Genomic DNA, 25132 nt, shown 5'->3' on the forward strand with positions numbered 1-25132 from the left:
TCATTTTTAATTCTTTGTTTGTTTGTTTTTGTTTCTGGATGATATCCAGCAGTAGTCAGTGACCCAGTGGCTTGATGCCTGGGGAGCACTCCAGGTGGTGCTCTGGAGAGCTATTTTTTTTTTAACTAAAACAGGCTAGATATGGCCTCATCTACGGTGTATAAAAGAGATACATAAATAAAGAACCTATCTGGACTTTCCTTTCAACGTTAAAAATTTAGGAACTAACAAAAGAAACTCTACTTTATATATGAATAAGAGTTAATAAATTAGGTCATCAAGAGAATATAATAATAGATCTTGTAATGCACATCATTGTCTGCTAGGTCAAGATCTGTGATAACTGGCAAGCTTTAAAATAATGTTAAGATGGACACAGCTTGAACCAAAGTATTTTGTTCTGTTTTATTTTGTTTTGTTTGGGCGCTGTACTCTGTAATGATCAAAATTATATTTAAAAAAAAAAATTAAATTTTATTGAATCACCATGAGAGAGTTACAAGCTTTCATGTTTGTGTTACAATCTCACAATGGTCAAACACCCATCCCTCCACCAGTGCATTCCTCACCACCAATATCCTGGGGTATAACCCACATTTCCCACCCTCCCCCTGCCTCCAAGGCAGACAATATTCCCCATACTCTCTCTCTACTTTTGGGTATTATAGCTTCAACACAGACACTGAGAGGTCATCATGTTTGGTCCATTATCTACTTTCGGCATGCATCTATCTCCCATCCCAGCTGGTTCCTCCAGCCATCATTTTCTCAGTGATCCCTTCTCTATTCCATCTGCCTTCTCCCCTCCACTCATGAAGCAGTCTTCCAGCTATGGGGCAAACCCCCTGGCCCTTGTATCTACTGTCCTTAGGTGTCAGCCTCATGTGATGCTACCCTACACTCCACAAATGAGTTCAGTCCCTCTATGTCTGCCCCTCTCTTTCTGACTCATTTTACTTAGCATGATACTCTCCATGTTTATTCATTTAGAAGCAGATTTCATGACTTCATCTTTCCTAACAGCTGCATAGTATTCCATTGTGTAGATGTACCAAAGTTTCTTTAACCAGTCATCTGTTTTAGGGCCCTCGTGTTGTTTCCAGATTTGGGCTATTGTGAACAGTGCTGCAATGAATATATAGGTACAAATGTCATTTCTACTGTGCTCTTTTGCATCCTCGGGATACATTCCCAGAAGTGGTATTGCAGGGTCATACGGAAGCTCAATTTCTAGTTTTTGAAGGACTGTCCATATTGTATTCCAGAAAGGCTGGACCAGTCAGCATTCCACCAGCAGTGAAGGAGTGTCCCTTTTCCCCCACATCCACGCCACCACTGTTTGCTTTTGTTCTTTTGAATGTGTGCAAGTCTCTGTGGTGTGTCAATATCTCATTGTTGTTTTGATTTGCATATCTCTGATGACTAATGATGTGGAGCACTTTTTCATGTGCTCATTTGAATGAGCATTGGATCATTTGTATTTCTTTTTTGAGGAAACTTCTGTTCATTTCTTCTCCCCATTTTTTGATGGGATTTGAGGTTTCTTTCTTATACAATTCCACAAGTATCTTGTATATGCTGGATATTAATCCCTTATCAGACGGGTACTGGGTAAATATTCTTTCCCATTCTGTGGGATCTTTCTGTATTTTTGGTCATGTTTATTTTGAAATGAAGAAGTTTCTTTGTTGGGGCTGGACTGAGCTATCAGGGCGAGCCCATGTATACTGTACCGCACTACGGACAGGAACATAGGGACCCATGAAAATGGGCGAGACTTCTCCTGTGTCCTGACTGGTTTGGATGAAGCTGAACATTTTCCCCCTTCAAGCTGCCTTCAGAAAAATAATTTCAGAATACTGAAAAGAGCAGTTTTTCCTTCTCTCACAGAAGCCTGGCTGGTCTTTGACATGCAGATGGTGTTCGCCAGGCCTGACCTTTGATATTGTAAATTGTAGATTTCAGGTGCAGGCCCAGCTTTGTCTTTGGGATGCAGATTTCAGATGCCTGCCCAGTTTGTATTTGAAGTGGCGAGCACAGCCTAGTCTTTGGGATGTAAATCCAGGTGCCTGAAGAAGGTTTCAGTTTCGGTTTTGTATCCAGGTGCCTGTAGGTTTCAGTTTCGGTTTTGTATCTTTCCCTTCTCAGTTCTGTATTCTTTTCCCGAGGCTATAGGCCTACCCATACAAGGAAACAATATGTTCCCATTGTCTCAATGTTCTCCCTGTACCATTTTTTGATGCCTTTGGTGACGTCACTATATTGCATCCTTCAGAGGTACCATGATCAATAAAAGGAGGTCCACGAGGCCATCTGCCTTTGCTAAGAGCGAGCCTTAGTCCTCCAATCAGTGATTATTTCTTCCGCGTTCCTATCTCAGCGCCTCCGATTGCAGAACGTTCACGCAACATTTCTTAGTTTGATGTAGTCCCATTTGTTTATGTTTGCTTCCACTTGCATGCTCAGTGCTGTTTCATCCTTAAAGATGCCTTTAGCTTCAAAGTCATGGAGAGTTCTGCCTACATTTTCTTCTATGAACCTTATAGATTCATGTTTGATATTGAGGTCTTTAATCCACTTTGATCTGACTTTTTTGCCTGGCATTAGACAGAGGTCAGAGTTCATTTTTTCGCAGGTAGGTATCCAGTTTTCCCAGCACCACTTGTTGAAGAGGCTTTCATTGTTCCACTTTGCATTTCTTGCTCCTTTGTCAAAGATTAAGTGGCCATATATTTTGGGGGTCTGTGACAGGATATTCAACTCTGTTCCATCAGTCTGCACATCTGATTTTATCCCAATACCATGGTGTTTTAATTACTACTGCTTTGTAGTAGAGTTTGAAGTTGGGGAAGGTGACACCACCCATCTTCTTTTTTCCAAGGATTTCTTTAGCTATTCATGGGGGTTTATTGTTCCATATAAATTTCAGGAGTGTTTTGTCTATTTCCTTGAAAAATGTCATGGGTATCCTGAGAGGGACTGCATTAAATTCGTATAGAGCTTTGAGCAGTATTGCCATCAAAATTTCTTTTGACCCTGTGCTCAGAAATCACTCCTGGAGGGGCTCCAGGAACCACATGCAGTTCTGGACAAAACTGAGATGGCCATGTGCAAGTCACGTGCCTTACCCCAACATGCTATCTTTTCAGTAGGTAATTTTACAAATCAACAGGTAATTTTAAGGATCCAAAACAAGAAATACTCAGTACAATGCAAGTTTATTAAAAATGTTTGGATTTGAATATAAAATATCTCGACCTATTAAACAATTTACCAAATACTCACAAAAGAGGAGTTTTAATATTAAATAATATTTCACTTGGAAAATTGCATGAGAGTTGACATATGTGAAACACAATGGGAAAGTAACACTATAGATGAAATGTTATCTTAAGGAGTATCAGCTGAATTTATTGTGATTTTTATTGAACTCTGTCACTGTCACTGTCATGCCGTTGCTCATCGATTTGTTCGAGCGGGTAACAGTAACTTCTCTCATTGTGAGACTTATTGTTACTGTTTTTGTCATATCCAATACACCAGGGGTAGCTTGCCAGGCTCTGCCATGCGGGCGCAATACTTTCAGTAGCTTGCCATGCTCTCCGAGAGAGGCGGAGGAATCGAACACGGGTTGACCTCTAATTAAAAACAAACAAATGTACACAGATGCTAGCTTTTTTTTTTTTTAACGAGAATTGAGCTAAATCATATCTAGGTTGTGTATTTGATGTTATTAAAATTCTTTTATTGAGATTATTTTATGGTTAAAGTGGTGAGGTGCCTACCAGGCATGTGTGAAGTACTTAATTAGATCCCTAGAAAGTCAGTCCTATTCCAGACAAGTCTGCGTAAGACCCTGATGGTCCAAAGACACCCAAGGGGAGAAGTGTCACACAATCTCGAGCAATCTCTGAATCATTAGATTCTCACAGTGTGACACAAAATCCCTGGAGGGATACTGGCAACATTGGTGGCGGAAAACGTACACTGGTGGAGGGATGGGCGTTCCATTATTGTATGACTGAAACTCAACATAAAAGCTTTGTAAGTGTAGCTCACAGTGATTCAATCTTACTCACTCACTCAATGTCATCCCATTGCTCATCAATTTTTTCAAGCTGGCACCAGTAACACCTCTCATTGTGAAACTTATTGCTACTATTTTTGGCATATCCAATACTCCACGGGTAGCTTGCCAGGCTCTGCCACGCAGGCGCGATACTTTCGGTAGCTTGCCTGGCTCTTCGAGAGAGATGGAGGAATAGAACAGGGGTTGGCCTCGTGAAAGGCGAATGCCCTACCGCTGTGCTGTCCCTCCAGCCCAGTGATTCAATTAAAAAAATAATAAATAAATGAAAAATTAAAGGAAAATCCCTGAATTTGTTCTGCATTCTCCCCATGATACCACTGATATAACCCTCATAAAATAAAAATATTTCTATTAATTTTATGATTAAATATTAATAATCACTTGTATCACTTGTAGTCCCATTGATCTTCGATTTGCTCGAGCTGGTGCCAGTAACATCTCCATTTGTCCCTGTCACATGCTAGTGCAGCTCAATGATATCTGCTTGCTTCAGGAACAGTAAGAGCCTCAAATCGTTCACTCAGGGATTTGATGAAGAAATCTGACCATCTAGTTGGTGGGCGGCCACGAGGTCTTCTGACATCCCATGGAATCCAGTCGGTAACAGCTCTAGTCCAACGGTCATCTCTGAATCGCATTACATGACCAGCCCATCTGATTTTTGATGCCCTGACAAACGAGACAGCATCCCTGATTTTTGACCATCGATGGAGGTCAGAAATCTAGATTCCTTCTCTCACTTGAGTGAGACATGATATTCCCAGCAAAGCTCTATCGATTTCTCTTTGGAATATCCTAATAGCATTCTCATCCTGTTTGCGTAGGGCCCAGGTCTCTGAGGCATATATTATTTCAGGAAGAGAGGTGGAATCAAAAAGATGTGCCCAGAGTTGGAGGTTCTTCGTTCTCTTAACGACTTCTTCTACGCTCTTGAATTCATTCCATGTTGCTCTCTTCCTCCTGTGCAGTTCTGGAACCAATTTGTTTCTCATGTTGATTTCTCGACCCAGGTACACAGAGCTGCTGCATTTGGAGATGTTCATTCCATTGAGAGCAAATGGAGCTTCAGAGACCAGTTCATTTTTCATGAGCATCGTTTCGTTGAGATTCAGCTGCAATCTGACCTTTCCACACTCGTGGTCGAAGTCATCCAGCATTTGTTCCGCTTGGCTAATGTTTGGTGTTATAAGAACAGAACGATGTCATCAGTGAAGTGAAGGTGGTGTAATTGCCAACCATTCCTTCCCATTCCAGTCATCGCATGATGTTCTCAAGGGCGGCACTGAAGAGTTTCGGTGAAATGGTATCACCCTGCCGCACCTCTCTCTTTACATCAATGATCATTTCATTGTAGAATGGTGAGATCCTGGTGGTGAATCCCCAATACAGCTTGCAGAGGATTTTGATATACTGAGTTTGAATGCTCTGTTTAGCTAGGGCTTCAATGACCACCTCAGTCTCAACAGAATCGAAGGCCTTCTATAAGTCAATGAACGTTAGACAGAGTGGCATCTTGAACTCTCGCGAAACTTCAATGAGTTTGGTCACTGTGTGAATATGGTCTATCGTGCTGAATCCCCTTCAGAAGCCAGCTTGCTCGCATGGTTGTACTTCTTCTAGTGTTCTGCCTATTCTATTCAGGATGACAGGAGTGAACAACTTGTAGACGACAGACAGCAGGTAGATTGGGTGATAGTTGCCGATGTCGTGGATGTTTCCCTTCTTGTACAACAGAACGGTCCTACTGGTTTTCCACTGAGTCGGAAGATTGCATTAAGACAGGTAGCATGTGAAGAGTCAGGCCAGTGTGAGTTCTGGCGTTAGATTCTTCAGGTGTTTGGGTCTGACCTTGTCCGGACCAGGTGCTGTATGTGTCTTTACCAGCGAAATGGGATGTCAGATTTCAGAAAGGAGAACTTTAGGAATAACATATCCATCCTGCAGAATTTGGTATGTGGGCAGGTGGACATGGCTGTCAAAGAGATCTGAGTAGAAGTCGTGAATAATTTTCTCCATTGCCTTTCTGGAGGATGTGATAGATCCATCGGGACGTTGGAGAGCAGTCTTATAGTTGGCGAAGGACAGGCAAGTGTTGCAAATACTTTTCCCGGCTTCTGTTGTGCTGGCCAACACTGCTGCTGTTCCCTCTTTGAGGTCTTCCTTTATCTCATCTCTGCACAACTTTGTGAACTCTGACATTAGCTTGTGGTTGCCTGAGGGTCGCGTCAAACCACGTTGAGGAATGAGCTCGAGAGTTCCGAAGACAGGTGTCTGTTTGTGGCTTTCTCACTCTCATCATTCTTCACACAGACATGGAGGTGCTAAACCAGTCGATCATATTCCTTGTTGATGTTGTCAAGGACGGCATCTTTCGTCTTTGATGTTATGATTAATAATATCATTTTAACAATTGATTTTTATATTGGATAGAATTATAATATTGTTTATGCTACTTAAATATTTTTTACTATCATTTCTATGTTTGTGTGTGTAAAACTTTCAATTATAGAACATTTATTTGCCTAGACCCGATGATCCATGCGGATTCAAGTACTTATCTTGCCCTTTATAGTTCTTGTCATCATTCTCAGGGAAATGCAAACGGAAAAGAAAATGAGGTAAAACCAGTGACCTCAAAGAACGGACTGCACCAGAAAGGCCAGAAATCACAAGTGCTGGTGAAGGGGATATAAAAAGGAACTCTGACCCTAAGCAGTAGGAATGGAAACTGGTCCAGTTTCTAAGGAAAAAGTATCTCTATTTTTTTTATCAAAACAGTATTCTTAAAGATTTAGAATACTTTTAATGCTTTTAATTTATTAAAAATAAAAGCTTTTAATACTTCCAGTATTTACTGTTATCAAAACAGTAAAAACAGAGCCACCATATGATGCAGCAATTCTGTCCCCTTAAGCATCTGTTTACCAAATGGAACAAGGGGTTATCTATTATGCCACAAGAGAGGGACAAATTCAGATAATCTCTCGCATGTGTGGGCTTTGAAGAAACAGGAAGGGAGTAACACATCCACAGGCAACAGAACATGAGAGAAATTGCCTTTTTCATTCTTTCTTTAGCATGATCCCCTTCAGTTTTATTCATATTACAGCAAAAGATTGAACTTCTCCTCCAAGGCTGAAGAGACAGTACAGTAGGCAGGGTGCTTGCCTTGCACTCGAGCCAACACTGGGAATTTCCTTGGGTTCCCTGAACCCCGCCAAAAGTGACCCATGAGTGAAGAGACAGAAGTAAGACCCCAAAACCAAAAATATGAACAATGTGAAAGTTTTATCTCTTTTAATAATTGAGTAGTATTCCATCATGCAGATAAATTGTGTCTTCTCTATCCACCCATTTGTTGTTGGTTACATCTGAAATTTCCAAATCTTAGTACTTCTAAATGGCAGAGAACATAGGTGGGCGTGCATCTTTAAAAATTTTTTGTAGTGCCATGCTTTACAATAACCTTTAGTGACAGGGTTTCATTCATACAAGATTCCAGCACCACACTCTCCACCAGAGTGCCCACTCTGCTCTGCCATTATCCCAGGGTCCCAGTTTCATCTGTGCCTTTTTCTGGTCCTAACTAAATCCAATTTTATAGGCCAGCTCTCAGATTATGTTGCCTTTCACTTGATAAAAATTAAAAAGTTAAAAATTGAAAAAAAAAGGTGCTGGAGCAATAGCACAGCGGGTAGGACCCACTTGCACATGGCCGACCTGGACTCGATTCCCAGCATTCCATATGGTCCCCTGAGCACCGCCAGGGGTAATTCGTGAATGCAGAGCCAGGAGGAACTGTCACAGGTCAAACCTGTGTCACTGGGTGTGACCCAAAAAGAAAAAAAAAGGAAATCATGCTTACTCCCATCCCCCATCCCCCTACCCCAGACAAACAAAAGCTTTCATCCTTTTTCTTTACCCCTTTTTCCCTTATAAATAAAACCTGAATTTGGTAAAAGTGAATAAATAAATAAATTATCTCATCTGTGTGAGTTTATACAAGTTTCTACATCATTTCCCATAGTAATGATGTAGGAGAAAGGGGTAGCTTCCCAGGTTAGCCTTAAAACCTTATTAAATCATTTAACAATATCATTTTTACAGGAAAGGTGTCCAATACCCCTTGCCATTTCTGGGATACCACCCCTCGCCCAGACTGATGACATTTTCCAGCCAGGCTTGGGTTGGCTATTCTCACAGCAGGGGTTGTGAATTCATTCACAGTGATTTATTCCCAGCCCCAAGAGAGAGGGGGAGGGGCGGGATGCACATATGGCAGGGATGGAAAAAGTGCTTGAAAGCTGAGTGTCATCTGCCTGCGTGAAGCATTAGCTGAAGGCGAGATGTCCCCTGAGATGAGCAGATTAGTGGAGGGACTGCAGGAGTGCGATGGGTGAGTATGTGTTGAGGTTAAATACTCAGCAAACCAAGAAAATTATATCTTCTGTTTTCAAATTTCATTTGAAATAAAATTTAAAATGAAAAATAAAAAATGAAATCAAATTACATTTGTATTTCTCTGATAATTATGATGAACACGTTTTGTATAACTGTAGGTTATCTGTATGTATTCCTTGGTATGCTTTCATATTTTTTGATGAGTTGTGGTTTTCTGTTGGGTTTTGGGATTTCTTTATCTTCTTGTTTAGCCCTTTTGACAAATGTATATTTGGAGTCTCTTGCCTGCATGCCAGGCTGTCTTCATGGAGACCCCTCAGAGGGGGTGAGTTGAGTTTCCCTCTCTGCCCCGAGGAGAGCCCCGTCACAGCCACAGGCATGCTCAAAGCCCCTCTCCACACATTCGGTTGAGTCTCATGCATGAAGGAACCAGCAGAGGAACCCAAGTGAGTGGGACGTGGGCTGAGATCTCCAAGCCTGCTCAAATTGGGACTGGGTCTCTTCCACCCAGTCCCCCATTTTCCAGTAGCTAGGCGGTCACACCCAGAAACTGCCCTGGCGGCATGTGATCCCATCAACACCCAACATCCAGTGACTACAAAACCAAACTCCTGGAAGCTGATAGCTTATAGCCTAGTTATCCCTCTGGGAGAACCTGGCAAGCTACAGAGAGTTTCCTTCCCACATGGGAGAGACTCTCAAACTCCCCATGTCATATTCATATACCAAAACCAGTAACAATGATGAGTCTTATTCCCCTAACCCTGAAAGAGCCTCCAGTGCAGCATCGTTGGGAAGGACGAGTAAAGAGAGGCTTCTAAAATCTCAGGGCTAGGACAAATGGAGACATTACTGAGACTGTTCAAGAAAATCGAAGATCAACGGGATGATGATGATGATGATGATGATGATGATGATAATAGTTCTCTACTTAAGTTCTGAATGTAATCTGAGGATGTCTACTAATAAATGAATAACTAGAATTTTAATTAATCATTTAAACATCACAGTTTAGAGCTCACTAGATAGTGTGAGTAAAATCTATCATCTAGGCAACATAAATTATATGAAACAGAGCAGCTAGAGTATAAACAGGGAACATTCTAGACAACCCACATATAAGGATACTTTATAGATATGCAGTTTAAAGCTGATAAACCAGGAGAAAAAGTATTAAAAGTAAATCTATAGTCCCTATTAAGTTTGAGTACATTCCCATTTTACCTGTTATCCCATGACATGCTGCAGGTGTGTTATTCAAGAGTAGACTGCTGTAACTTGTATCTGATGACTGTTTTTAATTGTGAAACTCATTGATCCACTGACATTAACCTTTCTGCTCTGACTTTCCCTGTATTTGATAAGAATTAAGCTACTATTATATAAACAGATACTCCCTGGTGAGCAAACCTTCCAGAAGCTACAGAGCCACAATTGAGTCACTATATCCTATTGGCTCAGGCTTTAAATTGCTCAGGGTGGGTACAGCAAATAGTTAAGACAAAGATAATTGCCCTTGGATTTACCTAATGCTTTAAAGTTCATGTGGGGACTTTTTTAATATATATAAAATTTCACTCATATTTATCTTCCAAGATCTAAAGACCATTTCAGGAACAAGCAACCCATTTTAGTTAAATGAATCACAAATCTATAGCTGTCTGTAAAATCAGCATACATTTTATTTCTTTTTTTTTCTTTTTCTTTTCTTTTTGGGTCACACCTGGCCCGGCGATGCACAGGGGTCACTCCTGGCTCAGGCACTCAGAAGTTACCCCTGGCAGTACTCGGGGACCATATGGGATGCTGGGAATTGAACCCGGGTCGGCCGCGTGCAAGGCAAATGCCCTATCCACTGTGCTATCACCCCAGCCCCGGCATACAATTTAAAGATAGGAAATTTATTTCATAGTAAAATACATGAACTTCATTCTATACTTACATCCTAAAAGGAAAAATTTAAACAGAATTTTATCAAAACAGTTCCAACTCCTGTCTCAGTTTCACCAGTTTGGAATTCTCTTCTCCTGAGGGAGAAAAAGCAAGGATGAATTACTAAAACTTTTTTACATGAAAATACAAAACAAGAAAGGTGGAAATATACTACTCACACATTTAATTAACAGTGAAATCTGTAAAATATGCGACATCTCTCAATGCTAAACAACTAATAGTTATGTAGAAAGTGTGGTAAAGTTATTTTGATACGTTTAATCATGTTTCCTAGTAAATATTTATCTGTTGAAGACTGGGCTCTGCATTATATTGGTGATAAGAAAGCCATGTGATTAGAAAAACGTATGACTTCTGAATAAATTAAGTATATTTCTAGTGTTAACAAGCATTTTGATTTTTTTGTCTACTCTTGGCTTCTGTGAAGGAGAATGGGCTCTGAAGGACTAAAGTATAGACTTAATTATGTAACTAGAATAGCATATCACTCATGCAGTGGCAAAAAAAAGTTTATGTGAAAGCTGTAAAATCAATAATTATATTCTCTGGAATGTATAGAAAAAAGCTGTTGGAAGTTAAAAAAAAGAACAGAAAACTGAAATCTAGATTTCTGATTCATGATTACTATGTTACTAAATTTTGCAACCACAAACAAATTAATTGACCTCACTGAGTTTCTTTAACATGGGCCTTAGAAGAAAAAGAACAGAGCATTTAGTTTGGACATCCACCCTACCGGTGCCAGATAAATACCTCATTGGCCAACCTCCACTACCTCCAACCTCCTCACTACCCAGTCACCACCATATTCCAGGCCGCTTTCTGGACCACAAAGCCCTGGCCGCACAACACATCATAAGACATTTAATAACCATTTTCCATAATTAATGCACCATATTTGATGGGGTTCAAATATGGTGTGAACCATTGGAACACCTATAAGTGTCATTAGAGGCTGGCCTATAAGCCTCCGTCCCTCTCGGAGAGCCACACAAGCTACTGAAAGTATCCCGCCTGCACGGCAGAGTCTGGCAAGCTACCTGTGGCATATTCCATATGCCAAAAACAGTAACAACAATGGGCCTCATTCCACTGACACTGAAGGAGTCACCAAATACAGCAGCGTTAAGAAGGATGAGCAAGGAGAGGCTGATAAAATTTCAAGGATGAACTAGACTGCCAAAACAAAGGACTAAAATGACTGTCTGTACTTTCAACTCACGTACCCTGGCATCGGAAGCATCCATCAAAGACCTGATGGTGCAAGCGCAGAAGATCAAGTACAACATCATTGGTCTGATGGAGACGAGATGAGAAGGCATTGATCACATCACACAATTTTCAACACTGGAAAAAAAAAACTGTTACTTGGGACATGAAACAGTAGAAGTGTAAGTGGTTGACAAGTGTTGGTATTTGTCAACATGTACTTGGCCATGAGCATTGATTCATTCGAATGCCTAACAACCCAAATTGGACGATTATGCTTGAATAGATGTGGCTCATTGGCTGCAGTTGTTATCTTCGTCGTCTATGCACCAACATCCAACTATGATGAAGAAGAAATTGAGAAGTTCTACATAGAGCTGGAGAAGTTCTATAAAGAAAACCACACCTTCTACAAGATCATTGTTGGTGATTTTAGTGCGAAGATAGCACCTAGAAGGTCACGTGAAGAACTCCACATTGGAGCCCATGACCTATGGGTGAGAGACTGTCTGAGTTCATCATGTGGACAAAGACCATCCATGGTAACTCGAAGTTCCAGAAGGCTGAATCTAAATGCTGGACATGAGAATCTCCTGGAGGACAGTTCCACAAAGAAATTTACCACATCATATTCAACTGACGGTTTTGCCTGACCAATGTCGCTGTTGTCACAAAATTCCAAACGGGATCGGACCACAGTCTCCTTTGTGCAAAATTTTCCTTCACAGAGCAGGGAGAAAGGACTGCAAAGTTTAAAATTAAGAAGAGATCTCCCAGAATGACCACCAATTGGAAGCTCTTTGGAATTATTGCTTGGAATAGTTATTTGGAAAGATGCCGTTTTTTACAACATCGACAAGGAATACAATCTACTGGTTCAGCACCTACATGACTGTGCAAGGAATGCCAAGAGTGGGAAAGTGACTAACAGATGCTTGTCTTTGGAAACTCTTGAGCTCATTAGCAAACATGGTTTTGCACGAGCCTCAGGCAATATCACAAGCTAACATTCAAGCTCGCAAAGCTGTGCAGAAAAGTGATAAAGGAAGACCTCAAAGAGAGGAAAGCAGCAGTGATGGCCCATGCAGCAGGAGCTGGGAAAAGTATTCGAAACACAAGCCTATCCTTTGCCAACTACAAGACCAAGATGACTGCCCTCCGCCTTCCTCATGGATCTATCACATCTTCCAGAAGGGTAATGGAGAGGATTATTCACGACTTCTACTCAGATCTCTTCAATAGCCACCTCCACCTGCCCACATGCCAAATTCCACAGAATGGATATGTCCTTCCCAATATTCTCCATTCCAAAATCAGACACACCATTTCGTCAGTAAAGACGTGTTTAATACCCAGTCCAGACAAAGTCAGATCCGAATACCTGAAGAATTTGCCACCAGTACATGTCAATACACTGGCTCAGTTCTTAACACGCTACCTTTCTGAAAGCAAGGTACCATCCCAATGGAAACCCAGCAGGTCCGTTTTGTTGTACAAGAAGGGGATACCCACAACATCTGCAACTGTTGCCCAATCTGCCTGTTGTCTGTAGTCTACAAGTTGTCCACTGGAGTCATTCTGAATAGAATAGGCAGAACACTAGACAAAAGAAAGCCATGTGAGCAAGCCGGTCTCTGAAAAGGACTCAGCACTATCGACCATATCTACATGGTGACCAAGCTCATTGAAGTATAATGAGAGTTCAAGATGCTGCTCTATCTAATATTCATCGATTTAAAGAAGGCCTTCGATTCTATTGAGACTGAAACAGTCATCGAAGCCTAGCCAAACAGGGCATTCAAACTCAATACATCAGGATCCTCTGTGAGCTGTACATATGGTTTCACCACCAGGATCTCACCATTTTACAAGAAAGTAATCATCGACATAAAGAGAGGGGTTCTGCAGGGTGATACCATTTCACTGAAACTCTTCAGTGCCACTCTAGAGACCATATGAGGACTGGAATGGGAAGGAATGGGATTGAAGATAAACAGTAGGCAAGTACATCACCTCTGCTTCACCGATGACATCGTTCTAGTAACACCAAACATTAGCCAAGCGGCACAAATGCTGACCAACTTCGAAAATAAGATGGGATGGACACATAATGTGACTTAGGGATGACCTCTGGACTAGAGTTGTTACTTATTGGATTCCATGGGACTTCAAAAGACCATGTGACTGCCCACCTATGAGAAGGTCAGACTTCTTCGTCAAAACCCTGAACGAACGGTTTGATTTTCTTCCTATTCCTGGAGCTAGCAGATACCATTGGGCTACATTAGCACATGGCAGGGACAAATGGAGACGTGACTGGTGCCCTCTCACTCGAGCAAATTGAAGATCAATGGGATGACAAGTGATACAAGTGATCCAAAGACAGAACATTTGATTTGTAGTTTAAGGAAATGGCAATAAATTTTAAAATAAAATTTTAAAAAATGCATATTAAGTTAAATGTTGAGAACAAAACAGTGCATTTTCCATTTCTTACTAAAACTTTTGTTAATTGAAAAAGGAACAACCCAGAAAAGACATTCTTAATTTATTTTATGAAATCTTTATATAAGGGAGTTCAAATTTTAGGAAAGTTATTTTTTTCCTTTAAAATCATAATTATCTAAAAAAGAAATAAAAGCCAATAATTTTAGGGACATATTACCAAAACCCAAGAAATATAACTCTTTCAATGTTAAATGGAACTGTAAAATAAATCACTAAAATTTAATGAAATGTTGAGAAAAATTGTTTTTTTCTTAGTTGAGAAGTAATTCAAATGATAAGTACTATGGTATTTGCAATTTATAATGGCATATTTTCTTTTCTTGATGCTGATAATTAATTTCAAAGAGTGTTTGCAAGGAAAGAAAGTCATACTTCCTGATTTAAGGTTGATGAGTTGTTGATGTCTACATACAATAGAGAATAGAATGCAATTAAAGGAGTATGAATTTTGAAACTGGTGTCAGTGTTTGTTTAAAACTATAGAAAACCAATTAAAACAGTTAATAGTAGCATTGACCATAGAAGAAAACTGAAATTGTCAGCAATACTCTACACACCCAGTATTGGACATGGAAAATATGTGAGTTTGCCATCAGAGAAGTCTCTAGAGAAGAAATATATATCTAAATAAGTACTCAGAGACTTCCAACCCATGTCATATGGTTCTGCTAAAAAGATCTGTGAAGTAGATGTCACTTGAAACAATGTTTTTATTTTAACTATTTTGGACTTTGTAATATTTACATTGAATTGAGTAGCAAACAAATCAACACTAGATGTTTATTAAAATGTGATATCTGTTCATCAAAAGGAACATTTACAACACATCATGTATAAACACAATGTGAGAAAAATAAGATATTTTCTATTGACAAAGTCCTGCACACCTAATACAATGGATAAATATTTTCATAAGGTCAAATTTTACTTTCTAATTCTATCCACCTATTTTAGAAGAAACATAATTCTTTATAACTTCTGTCACTATCGTTTAAAAAAAAATAAAACAAACTCAGAGTTTTGAGCCTGAAGGATGATACAATCTATAATACAAACCCTAGGACCATATTTAGTCCCCTGAGTACTGCCTAGGAGTAATCCCTGAACACAGAGCCAGGAGTAAGGCCTGAGTTGGTCCCCAAACATACAAATAAAAAACTGAAAATTAACATAAATTTGGGTCTGGAACCACAGAACAGTGGAAAAGTCACTTGATTTGCACTTGGAAATTCCAGGTTAGATCACAGCATCCCATGTAGTCCTTCGAGCACCACCAGGAGCGATTCCTAAGTGCAGAGCCAGAAGAACCCAGGAACATTGTGAGGTGTCGACTCCAGACAAACAGAAAAGCTAAACAAAAATAGACAAAATTAAGATAACTTCCTGTAGAATATGTGCCTTTTGGAACACACTTTTATTCCTTTACCCTTTATCTGTGATAGTAAAACTCTTCTTTATTCATGTGATTATGATCAGATTAGTGATTACTAATAAGAAAATAGTAAAGAGTATCATTTTCTCTGAAGATCCCCCACCCTTCTTTACTCTTAACTATCTGAACTTCTTTCCTTTTTCTCCTATATTGAGAGAAAACGTGTTCAAGGTAGAATTTTGTTCATGCATGTTTTGACTGATGAGTATAAATCAGAATGTAGTGTTAGAAAGACATAAAAAACAAAAGGAAACAATATGTGAGAATTTCTGGCACACAATGATAATTTCTAGCGGAAAAGACAAAATACAAATGCCATCATGAAAGACTTATTATTTACTAAGAATAACCCATGAAGTCATTGTGATGAATGTTAGGAAGAACAACAAAGGAAAGAGGTAGAAGATGTTGTCATAGTGTGATTATAACACCAATCCATTTCAGAAATATTACTTAGTATGAGTCTTGAGAAGCCACAGACACAGACACACAGACATAGACACACACACATACACATGCACACTCACATGCATATGCACACATATGCATTTTGAGAGAGATTATTTTGAGAGAGATATTCACTCAATTCTTCATTTATTACAAGCACTTTAGGTATATACAGCAGGAAACAAAAATTAAAACAAAATTTCCAGGAGAAACAGTTGAAAGAAGAAATACCAGCCATTGTTTTATTCCCCATCACACATGTTAAGATCCAGGATTTTGGGTAATGGGATTTTGGGTAATGGGGGAATCTTTTGAATTTATGAGACTTTTCCCCATAATAGCAAGATGCCTGACAATAATAAGAGAAAATGATCTATCTAGAAGAGAAGATCAAAGGTATTTACTCCAAATAGTTTCTTTTGGAGTTTGGAGTAGTGTTCTTTTCTGTCTGACCCACTAACTTACATTTGGCCACAATAAATCTCAATCTATGAATCAAAGTGAAGCAAAACCCCAGGTCATTAAATCAAAATCTAAATAAAATATGCTTAAAGTCAACAAAAACAGAAGCATTTTGGAAAGATTGATAATGTAACCAAGAAGCAGAACACATATTTTATAGATATAGGGCCTTGATATAATCTCTGATATAAGAAAAAGGATAAAAAGAAAGTTAGGCAAATAAAAAAAGGAGGAGAGAAGCAAAGAGAAGTGAAAATTTAAAATATCAATATACTAGAAATATAATAAAAGAAATGTATCCTGTACCATGCAATGCAAACATTTAGGATTCATTTTGAGCACTACAAGAGTAAAAACAAGGGTGCATATTACAAATCTGTATAAAATCTGCAAGAAACATATCTACTTATAAAGAAATACAGTAACTTTACCTTGGTCTAAAAACAGAATAAATTATCCCACTCAGATGTTGCAGTTCTCCCTGGTATGGCCCTTGACCACTACTAGTTATTGGGCCTAATGTGAGTTTCTCGGTCTCAGCTTCTCTGGGAACTGGGCTGTTGCCAGGGGAACCTGACATTCTGAGAAAAATATAGATAAATTGGCCTTGATTTGCCAGCAGCTGATGGCTTGAGACGTGCGAAACAGACGTCTCTGGGTGTCAGCGATACTTCAACCTGGCCTCTGCCTTAGAGCATCCAGGACGGTGCTCCAGCCGCTTCTCGCTAGTCGCAAAAACACCCCGCCTCCATCTGTCACCGGCTCACTGGTGCAAGTAGGCAGCCTCCCTCAGCTTCTACTTAACTGTTGCCTTTCCTGATAAACACTGTCATATGACTATGAGTCTATGGTCTGTGTGGGTGGTTATGTCTCAGCCATGCTGCATGTGAATCTTTGAGAATCCGATGCCCTAGACCAACGCATCATCTGCTTGTTCCCCTGGTCCCCATAGTTACGAGATAACTGCACTCATGAGTCTTAATAAATAGTATATGTCATTAAAAAACTGATGAAAAAACCTGATGAGGTGAAGTTAAAATATCTTATTTCAATAAAAGCAATATAGTTACAAAAATGAAATAAACAAAATAAAACCCATTCTAGAGCTGTCACTGTCATTGTCATCCCATTGCTCATCAATTTGCTCAAGTGGGCACCAGTAACATCTTCATTGTGAGACTTGTTCTTACTGCTTTTGGCATACCAAATACGCCATGGATAGCTTGCCAGGCTCTGCCGTGTGGGCGAGATACTCTCGGTAGTAGAGCTAATGAATAATAACACTAAGAAATAATAAAAAGACAGATAAAAATTAAAATATGAACATAAAGTGATTTAATAAAATTATGCTTAAATCAGAATAAAATGAGTCCAAAGCAATGAAAGTTTGGTGATATTTTGAGGTTACAGACAATAATAATCCAAAATAACTTTTGTTCTTCAAGAATAACCCCAAATAGCACTGATACAACATCCAGGGATATAAGAAAAGAAAGAATTAAAAACATGTAAAAAAAAATTTCAGAAAGTTGATATGGAACAATAGACAATAATACATGATTAAATTGTTGAACTCCAAATACAGAGAAAGAGTCTTTCTGGTTACAGTACATGCACACAAAATTCTCATACAAGCAAGGATCTTTTTTGGAAAAGAATCATAAAAATTTTGTCTGTACTTAGATTCATACAAAGAAACATTAAATTCCACAATGTAATGGAGCAATAGTTACAAAGTTCTGAAAGAAAATAAAAATCCATATCTAGAATTTATACATAATAAAATTGTCCTTCAAGTACAATAAAATAGGGAAAAACAATACAGAATGACAGATATTTTCAGGCACACAAAATCTTAAGGAATACAGCATTTATGGAGCATTTTTGAAGGGGGAAAAAAAAAACAAATTTGATAAATAACTCCAGTCAACTAAGTGATGAAGCAAAACAAAATGAAATCTGAAATGGAAAACCTGTCATAAAAAGACTGGCTGGGAACATAAAATCCATTTAAAAATAGAATACCAAACATCTCTTCAAATAAAGGTTTTAAAACAAAATAAAATGATGTGAATGCTACAAACTTTGACAATGTATAAATAATAATGTAACTTAGAGAAATAAGCAGGTCCAGAAAATAGAAGGAAATAAGAAGCTATTTATCTAGTCATTTTAATCAGGGATTCAATAGCATACAAAAAATTTCAACTTGCAGTTGACAAAATTGACTGCATTATTTAAAGATTAAAAAGTGATACCTTACTGCACATTAACCTCATAAATTTCATTTGGTAAAATAACTGTACTTTTGTTAATTCATTTGATCAATTTTAAGTAACGTGTTTAGCAATGTGATTTGCATGACTATATTGTTTATCTCTCATGAAATGAATTTAACTTCTCTTCATTATCTAAACTTTTGTATCAAATTTCTACTTTTGGACAGTTTTGCTTACCAAAAATATAAAGCCATTTAAATGAGACAAAGTTTTGTATGAGAAATATCACAGTTTAACTGTGCAAAATGCAACCATTTCCACCTTAGAACAGAAATCAGAATGTATACTAGTCAGAGATATTTTCGCAATATTTTTAATTGAAAGGAACACATTCACTCTTTTCACCCCTCACTGCTTATTTCTCTTTTATATATATTACATATAACATCAACTGTATCACCTGTCATCCCGCTGCTATTAATTTGCTCGAGCGGGCATTAGTAATGTCTGCATTCGTCCCTGTCGAATGCTAGTGTAGCCCAATGGCATCTGCTTGCTCCAGGAACACAAAGAGCATCAAACCATTTGTTCAGGGTCTTGACAAAGAAGTCTAACCTTCTCGTAGATGGGCAGCCATGCGTTCTTCCCACATCCCGTGGAATCCAGTCGGTAATGACTCTAGTCCAGCAGTCATCTTTAAATCACATTATGTGTCCAGCCCATCTGATTTTCAACACGTTGGCAAATGAGGCAGTGTCCCTGATCCTCAACTGTCGATAGTCGATGGAGGTCGAAACCCCGGATTCTTTCTATCACTTGAGTGAAACGTGATACTCCAAGCTTTCAATTGTTTCAGTTCCTCTTTGGGAGACTCAAATAGCATTCTCATCCTGTTTTCCTAGAACCAAGGTCTCTGAGACGTATGTTAGTGCAGGAAGAATGGGGGAGTCAAAAAGATGTGCCTGGAGCAAGAGGTTCTTTGTCCTCTTAACCACTTCTTTAATGCTCTTGAAGGTGTTCCACACCACTCTCTTCCTCCTGCACAGCTCTGGTACAGTCATTTGTCATGTGTTCTTGGCCCAGGTACACACAGCTGCTGCAATTGGAGATGTTCATTCTGTTGAGGGCAAATGGAACATCAGGAATTATTCTGTTTCTAATGAACGTTGTCTTTGTGAGACTCAGCTGCAGTCAGACGTTTCCACAGTCCTGGTGGAAGTCGGCCAGCTTTCGTGCTGCCTGGCTAACATTTTGTGTTATTAGAATGTAATCAGCGAGTGGAGGTGGTATAGTTGCTGACCTATCTTCACTCCCATACCTTCCCATTCCAGTCATCGCGTGACATTCACCAGGGTGGCAATGAAGAGTTTCAGTGAAATGGTATCACCCCGATGAAACTCTCTCTTTACATTGATGATCACTTCCTTGTAGAATAGAGAGATCCTGGTGCTGAATACATAATACATCTCATGGAGGATCCTGATGTACTGAGTTTGAACTCCCTGTGTGACTAGGACTTCGATGACCACTTCAATCTCAACAGAATCAAAGGCCTTCTTTAAATCGATGAATGTTACACAGAGTGGCATCTTGAACTCTCGAGAAACCTCAATGAGCTTGGTCACTGTGTGAATATGGTCGATAGTGCTGAATCATATTTGGAACCCAGCTTGCTGGCGTGCTTGTTCTTCTCTTAGTGTTCTGCCAATCCTATTCAGGATGACTCGAGTGAACAACTGTAGATAAGGGACAACAGGCAGGTAGGGCGGTAATTGCCAATGTTGTGGATGTCTCCCTTCTTGTACAACAGGAAGATCCTTCTGGTTTTCCATTGGGACATAACTTTGTATTCAGACAGGGAGCATGTGAAGAGCCGAGCCAGTGTAGTGATGAGTACTGGAGACAGATTCTTCAGGTGTTTGGGTCTGACCTTAGCTGGACCGGATTCTGTATGCTTCTTTACTGATGAAATGGTTTGTCAGATTTCAGAAGGGAGAATGCTGAGAAAGACATGTCCATCCTGTGGAATTTGGTATGTGGGCAGGTAGATGTGGCTATTGAAGATATCTGAGTAGAAGTCGTGAATAACCTTTTCCATTACTCTTCTGGAAGATGTGATCAGTCCATCAGGATGTCAGAGTGCAATTATCTTGGTCTTATAGTTGGTGAAGGACAAGCAGGCGTTGTGAATACTTTTCCTAGCTTCTGCTGCATCAGCTAACACTGCTGCTCTTCTCTCTTTGAGGTATTCTTTATCACTTCTCTGCAGTTTTGCAAGTTTGAATGTTAGCTGTGATTGCCTGAGGTTTGCGCCAAACAACGTTGGTGAATGAACTTGAGAGTTTCCAAAGACAGGCATCTTTTTGTGGCTTTCTCACTCTCGACATTCTTTGAACAGTCGTGCATGTGCTGAACCAATGATCATACTCCTCATCAATGTTGTCAACGATGGCATCTTCCCATACTGCTGCAATAGTGCCAAAGAGCTCCCAGTTGGTGGTTGTTTTTGGAGTTCTTTTTAAACTTTGCATCCCTTTGTCCCCGCTCTGTGAAGTAGAATTTCACATGAAGGAGACGGTGATCTGATCCCATTTGGAATTTTGGGACAACAGCAAAATCAGCCAGGCAAAACCATCGATTAAATATGATGTGGTCATTTTCAGTGTGGAAATGTCTATTGGAAGACTTCCATGTCCAGTGTTTAGATTCGGCCTTCTGGAATTGTGAGTTACCATGGATGGTCTTGGTCAACATGATGAACTCAGACAGTCTCTCACTCTTTTCGTTCCATTCTAGACCATGGGTCCCAATGTGCAGTTCTTCGGGTGACCTTCTCGGTCCTATCTTGGCATTAAAATCACCAACAATGACCTTATAGAATGTGTGGTCTTCTTTATAGAACTACAGCTTCTCTTTCTCTTTTTTGTGAGTCTTACTAGTTGTTTATCAATCTTGTTTATTTTCTCAAAGAATCAGCTCTTCTTTCATTGACCTTTTGGATTTTTTTTTTTTTGAGTTTCCATGTCTTCAATTTCTGCTCTAGGTTTTATTATTTCTTTTCTTTGGCCCGGTTTGGGTTCCTTTTGGTACTTTTCTAAGATATCTTGAGCTGTGAAGTCAAGTTATCTATGTAGGCTCTTCCTTCCTGAGGAATGCTTGCAGACCTATACATTTTTCCCTTAACATTGCTTACGCTGCATCCCATAGGTTCTGGTAGTTCATGTCTTCATTCTCATTTGTTTCCAGGTACCTTTTTTTTTCTTCCTTGATTTTCTTCCTAACCAATTCATTGTTCAACATTGAGTTGTTTAATTTCTAGTTGTTTTGATTTGGTTCTCCATGTCTGTGTGTGATTAACTTCTATCTTCTGTGCATCGTGGTCTGAAAAGATAGTTGATACAATTTCTATCTCCCTGATTCTATTGAGGTATGTTTTGTGACCCAGCATGTGGTCTATTTTGGGAAATGTTATGTGTGCACTGGAAAATAATGTGTATTCTTTCTTTGGGGGATGTAAAGCCCTGTATAGTTCTATTAGCCCTCTCTCTTCTATTGCTTCCTTCAAAACCAGTGTTTCTTTGCTGAGCTTTATTCTTATCGATTTATCCAGAGGTTATATGGTGGTGTTGAAGTCTCCAATTACTATTATGTTGCTAGGAATGTCCTCCTTAAAATCGGTTAACAGTTGTTTTAAGTATTTAGCTGGTCCCTCATTGGATGTGTATATGTTTAGGAGAGTAATTTCTTCCTTCTGTACATATCTTTTGATTAATAAAAAATGGGGTTCCCTGTCCCTTCTAATCATTTTCAACCTAAAGTCTACGCTGTCAGATAATAGTAAGGCCACCCCGGCTTTTATTTTTTTTTTTTGAGTTAACATCAGACGGATAATATGCCACATGCGTAACAAGACTTGAGGAAGGCACATCTCACAAAGCCGTGTGGACACCCAATCATCATGCTTATGAACCAGAAAAGGATTCCTGACTTTTTTGAGGGAGTTGTTTGCTTGCAGGATTGTTTTTCATCCTTTGACTTTGAGTCTGTTTGCTCTGACTGTTCAGATGTGTTTCTTGTAAGCAGCAGAATGTTGGGTTCAGTTTCTGAATCCATTTTGCCACTCTGTGTCTCTTAATTGGTTCATTTAGAGCATTGGCATTGAGAAAGATTATTGTCATGGGCTTTTGTGCCATCTTTCTGTAGGGTGTTGTTGTGCTTATAGGGGGTTTTCTTGTCTTACAGTAGCCCCTTTAGTTTTTCTTTTAAGTTTGGTTTTGAGGCTATGAAGTTCCTAAGCTGTTGCTTATCCACAAAATAGTGTACTGTTCCCTCAAGTTTGAGTGAGAGTTTGGCCGGATAAAGTGTTCTTGGTGACGTGTTCATTTCATTGAGGTTTTTTTTACTCTATCCCACCATTGTCTTCGGGCTTGCACAGTTTTCTCTGATAGGTCTGTTGTAAATCTAAGAGGTGCTTCCTTGTTTGTGATTTCCCCCTTTGACCTTGGTGCTTGCAGTATTGTCTCTTTATCCATGGCATCCATCATTCTGACTATGATATGTCTTGGAGTCTTTTTATTAGGGTCTATTTTAGCTGGGACCCTTCAGGCTCCTAGGATCTGAATGCCTGTATTTTCCAGCTCTGGGAACTTTTCAGTAATAATTTCTTTAATTGTGGCTTTTTCATTGGGGTTGCCTCCCTGTCCTTCTGGTAATCCAGTGATTCTTATGTTGTTCCTCTTGGAATCATTCCCTGCTTCTCTGATGCCCTAGAGCTCTTTTCAGTTCTTCTCCCATTGTTTATTGTTGCCTGAAAGCTTCCTGCAGCTCATCTTCAAGCTCACTGATTCAGTCTTTAGCTGTAACCATTCTACTGTTGAGGGCACCCACTGTGTTTTTTATTTCATCTACTAAAACCTTTACTAGTGATGCTTCTGTTTGTAGCTTATTATTTCTGCTCTCATTTCTTCCTGTATTTTTTGGCTGTCCATTCCACTGTTTCTGTTATGTCCTCCTTTAATTTACTAGATGTCTCTTCCATTGTTTCTTTGAGTTCATTGAACATCCTCAATATTTCATCTCTGAATTCATTGTTTGGGAGATTATATTTGTGGGAATTTCCTGATAAGGACTCAGGGCTCTTTTCTTCATCCACTCCTCATGGTGGGGGGGCAGGAGGGAAATGGATATGCACTGTTTCTTAATGTTGCTGTGGCAATATGAGGAGGTGGGTCCCTTCAGTTCATTATCAGTGATCAATTCTCGCTTCAAGGGAGGATTGTAGATGGGCTTGGTCTATGATGGACTGCCCCCCTTTTAAGAATACTACCTCTTCATTGCTCCTCTGTGCCTTACGTGGGGTCACTAGTGTGGCTTCAGGAGATGTGCTCTTTTTCTTTGGGATTGTTCAATTCTTTGTGTTCACTTTTATTTCAGTGTTTCTGGGGAGTATTTTGATTGGAATAGGCTACTGGCCTACTGACCTAATGTGATTGGGGTATCCAGGATGTCCTCTTCAGAATTAGATAATGGCGGCTGTGCTGTGAGTCCAAAATGCTGGGACAGGGAAAAATAACTGCGGCTGCCCTGTGGCCACGTCCACTGGCCTCTTTACCTGTGCAGAAAGTGTTGTGTTGCCTCAGTGCCAGCGCAGGGGTTGCTCTCACTTCTGATGTTCCTGGTGGGAGATTCTTGCGGCCAGGCCTTTCTCAGGGCCTCCGTGGGGAAGGGGGCTTCAGGATCTAGATAAGTGTTTCATCTCTCGTAACTTCTGGAGTTCCTAAATAATTAAAGGTGAGTTATGTACAATAACTTATGACACATAATCAAGCTGAATTAGGAAATATACTAATTGTGTCTATTGTGTGCAGAAAACAATCATTTGAAGAAAACATCCAACCCCATCAAAAAATGGGGCAAAGAAATGAACAGAAACTTTACCAAGGAAGAAATACGAATGGCCAAAAGGCACATGAAAAAGTGCTCTACATCACTAATCATCAGAGAGATGCAGATCAAAACAACCATGAGATACCACCTCACACCACAGAGACTAGCACACATCCAAAAGAACAAAAGCAACCGCTGTTGGAGAGGATGTGGGGAGAAAGGGACCCTTCTTCACTGCTGGTGGGAATGCCGACTGGTTCAGCCCTTCTGGAAAACAATTTGGACGACTCTCAAAAAATTAGATATTGAATTCCCATTTGACCCAGCAATACCACTGCTGGGAATATATCCCAGAGAGGCAAAAAAGTACAATCGAAACAACATCTGCACATGTATGTTCATCGCAGCACTGTTTACAATAGCCAGAATCTGGAAAAAACCCGAATGACCCAGAACGGATGACTGGTTGAGGAAACTTTGGTACATCTATACAATGGAATACTATGCAGCTGTTAGAAAAAAGGA

General features: G+C 39.6%; 1 non-coding gene across 1 annotated transcript; it reads right to left on the minus strand.

Moving 5' to 3' along the window:
• Window positions 1-22598: 22598 nt before the first annotated feature.
• LOC129400216 (small nucleolar RNA U13) lies at window positions 22599-22702 on the minus strand. Its single transcript, XR_008627532.1, has one exon. It is a non-coding gene; the product is annotated as a small nucleolar RNA U13 (small nucleolar RNA).
• Window positions 22703-25132: the final 2430 nt, after the last annotated feature.

Source organism: Sorex araneus, chromosome X (assembly GCF_027595985.1).
Source record: "Sorex araneus isolate mSorAra2 chromosome X, mSorAra2.pri, whole genome shotgun sequence".
NCBI lineage: Eukaryota > Metazoa > Chordata > Mammalia > Eulipotyphla > Soricidae > Sorex > Sorex araneus.